The 3,596-nt window shown below is 50.0% G+C and overlaps 2 non-coding genes across 2 annotated transcripts; both read right to left on the minus strand.

Moving 5' to 3' along the window:
- Window positions 1-847: 847 nt before the first annotated feature.
- Trnal-uaa (transfer RNA leucine (anticodon UAA)) lies at window positions 848-931 on the minus strand. Its single transcript has one exon. It is a non-coding gene; the product is annotated as a tRNA-Leu (tRNA).
- A 1,786-nt stretch (window positions 932-2,717) lies between these two features.
- On the minus strand, window positions 2,718-2,801 carry Trnal-uaa (transfer RNA leucine (anticodon UAA)). Its single transcript has one exon. It is a non-coding gene; the product is annotated as a tRNA-Leu (tRNA).
- Window positions 2,802-3,596: the final 795 nt, after the last annotated feature.

Genomic DNA, 3,596 nt, shown 5'->3' on the forward strand with positions numbered 1-3,596 from the left:
GCTGACGCGAAAGCTGACGCTTGCAAATGGTCGTATATGTAGAGGAAGGGCGCTAGAAACGACTGGGAGAGACCAACTCGACAAACGCACAACGGACCCTTTCATTTGACTGTGGCCGCAGGTTCGCGAATTTGCGTCCCGAGAGGCAAGAGAGGGGTCAGCGTGCTGGACCGTATCATTACCGCGCAGCAACACCGAAAACTAAGGGAAAAGGCAAAATAAAAGATTCCAACAGCACGCAGACTTCCTAGTTAGCCACTGAGCCGTGTACTAAGCACGCAAAAACGCTGCTTAACTTCGGTGATCGGACGAGAACCCGCGTCGTCAGCGTGGCACACAAGTCGGCGAGAACGTTTCCAGACGTGCGGACATCTCAGTCCTTGTCACAGATCACTTGGGATTTGCCTGGCAGTCTCTCGCGCTGCCTTTTAGGGAAGCAATATGGAATATCCCTTGGTGGGATGTAACCCATAGCCTTCCCGTTGTTAGCATGACACATTAACTTAGTGAGCATACTGCCCACGCAATACGGCCGCTTCAGAACTCCAGCACCTGAACCACCGTTTCATCTATCTTTATTAAGGCCTTAAGATTCATTTAAACACGTATGCGTTGCTGTTGAGGTTTTCTCGCTGTCGCTTGGAACCCAGAGCCACAGCACAACAACAACGGAAACGTCCGTGAGAAGAGCTAAACCTCGACGCAGGAAAAGTATGTTCCGCTATTTCTTTTCGACCGCTCGGGCTGTCACTGTCGTCTCTAGTAAAATCTGCGGCGTGTTCCTGCATAATTTACTTGTTCTGTAAGATCAAGGGAGTATGTTAGTTTCAGAATGTTTAAAATGCTTTGTCAGATGTGGGGTTCGAACCCACGCTCCCTTGCGGGAACCAGAGCTTAAATCTGGCGCCTTAGACCGCTCGGCCAATCTGACGTGCGAGGCAAGAGCTCCAGAGACTTCCATCTCTAGCAATATCTCAAAGAACCTCACTGCGAAATCTGTTTCTTTTTTCGGTAGGATGGAATTATGTCAGTTTTAGAAAATTTAAGACGCAATGTCAGACATGGCGTAGAAAATGCACCCTCCCTTTCGGGAAGCAATGTGGCGCGTTGGACCGCTTTCTTCCGTCGTTTCTAGTTTGAACTGTAACTAGCAAAACTGTATTTAGTAATAGGAACATTTTCACATTGATGCAAAGAAAACTAGATATTGGCCAACGGCAAATAAGGCCGTTTCCTAGCAACAGCCACGCTGTGCATCACGCACTCGTGGGAAGCCAATGAAATACTTCCCGTGAGGCTCAAACTGTCGACCTTCACTTTACAATAATTAGGCACTGCCCCGGTGGTACCGACGCGTACATACTGAAACGTCTTTGGATCGTCAGTGAGTACTTCATATTAGAAATTTCGTGTTCGCCCTGATGTGCATTAAAGGGCAGATTCTTCAGTAAAAGTTAGTTCTGCGCTCAGTTTCAGTATATGGCCCTAGCAGCACCAGGAAAACGGGTTCACATGTGCTCGCCTTCCACTCGGCGTTGAGCGCCTACAGCGAGATTGCCTTCGGCCTCTGGCGCCAGGAGGGAAGGCGACACATCACGGCGCAAGCAGCGCGTAGCAGAAGGCGGTGGTGCTGTGTCGGTCAGCATGGTTGCTTCCCAAGTAGCTGATCCGGGTTCGAAACCCGGACACCGCACGGAAGTTGTCTTCTTTACCCAGGAGAGTGTTTCCAACGCTCGCGATCGTCGAATTTCCGAACTGTCGTGTTACGAATGGTTTTCCTTCGCCCCTCGTCCCGCTCCGCGTAGGCTAGTGCGGATTGCGATTCACAGCATCGTGTGTCCCCATGTGTCGACTTGTCTCGACTTTGCTCGGCTGACGCGAAAGCTGACGCTTGCAAATGGTCGTATATGTAGAGGAAGGGCGCTAGAAACGACTGGGAGAGACCAACTCGACAAACGCACAACGGACCCTTTCATTTGACTGTGGCCGCAGGTTCGCGAATTTGCGTCCCGAGAGGCAAGAGAGGGGTCAGCGTGCTGGACCGTATCATTACCGCGCAGCAACACCGAAAACTAAGGGAAAAGGCAAAATAAAAGATTCCAACAGCACGCAGACTTCCTAGTTAGCCACTGAGCCGTGTACTAAGCACGCAAAAACGCTGCTTAACTTCGGTGATCGGACGAGAACCCGCGTCGTCAGCGTGGCACACAAGTCGGCGAGAACGTTTCCAGACGTGCGGACATCTCAGTCCTTGTACAGATCACTTGGGATTTGCCTGGCAGTCTCTCGCGCTGCCTTTTAGGGAAGCAATATGGAATATCCCTTGGTGGGATGTAACCCATAGCCTTCCCGTTGTTAGCATGACACATTAACTTAGTGAGCATACTGCCCACGCAATACGGCCGCTTCAGAACTCCAGCACCTGAACCACCGTTTCATCTATCTTTATTAAGGCCTTAAGATTCATTTAAACACGTATGCGTTGCTGTTGAGGTTTTCTCGCTGTCGCTTGGAACCCAGAGCCACAGCACAACAACAACGGAAACGTCCGTGAGAAGAGCTAAACCTCGACGCAGGAAAAGTATGTTCCGCTATTTCTTTTCGACCGCTCGGGCTGTCACTGTCGTCTCTAGTAAAATCTGCGGCGTGTTCCTGCATAATTTACTTGTTCTGTAAGATCAAGGGAGTATGTTAGTTTCAGAATGTTTAAAATGCTTTGTCAGATGTGGGGTTCGAACCCACGCTCCCTTGCGGGAACCAGAGCTTAAATCTGGCGCCTTAGACCGCTCGGCCAATCTGACGTGCGAGGCAAGAGCTCCAGAGACTTCCATCTCTAGCAATATCTCAAAGAACCTCACTGCGAAATCTGTTTCTTTTTTCGGTAGGATGGAATTATGTCAGTTTTAGAAAATTTAAGACGCAATGTCAGACATGGCGTAGAAAATGCACCCTCCCTTTCGGGAAGCAATGTGGCGCGTTGGACCGCTTTCTTCCGTCGTTTCTAGTTTGAACTGTAACTAGCAAAACTGTATTTAGTAATAGGAACATTTTCACATTGATGCAAAGAAAACTAGATATTGGCCAACGGCAAATAAGGCCGTTTCCTAGCAACAGCCACGCTGTGCATCACGCACTCGTGGGAAGCCAATGAAATACTTCCCGTGAGGCTCAAACTGTCGACCTTCACTTTACAATAATTAGGCACTGCCCCGGTGGTACCGACGCGTACATACTGAAACGTCTTTGGATCGTCAGTGAGTACTTCATATTAGAAATTTCGTGTTCGCCCTGATGTGCATTAAAGGGCAGATTCTTCAGTAAAAGTTAGTTCTGCGCTCAGTTTCAGTATATGGCCCTAGCAGCACCAGGAAAACGGGTTCACATGTGCTCGCCTTCCACTCGGCGTTGAGCGCCTACAGCGAGATTGCCTTCGGCCTCTGGCGCCAGGAGGGAAGGCGACACATCACGGCGCAAGCAGCGCGTAGCAGAAGGCGGTGGTGCTGTGTCGGTCAGCATGGTTGCTTCCCAAGTAGCTGATCCGGGTTCGAAACCCGGACACCGCACGGAAGTTGTCTTCTTTACCCAGGAGAGTGTTT

This window comes from Schistocerca serialis, unplaced genomic scaffold (assembly GCF_023864345.2).
Source record: "Schistocerca serialis cubense isolate TAMUIC-IGC-003099 unplaced genomic scaffold, iqSchSeri2.2 HiC_scaffold_391, whole genome shotgun sequence".
Lineage (NCBI taxonomy): Eukaryota > Metazoa > Arthropoda > Insecta > Orthoptera > Acrididae > Schistocerca > Schistocerca serialis.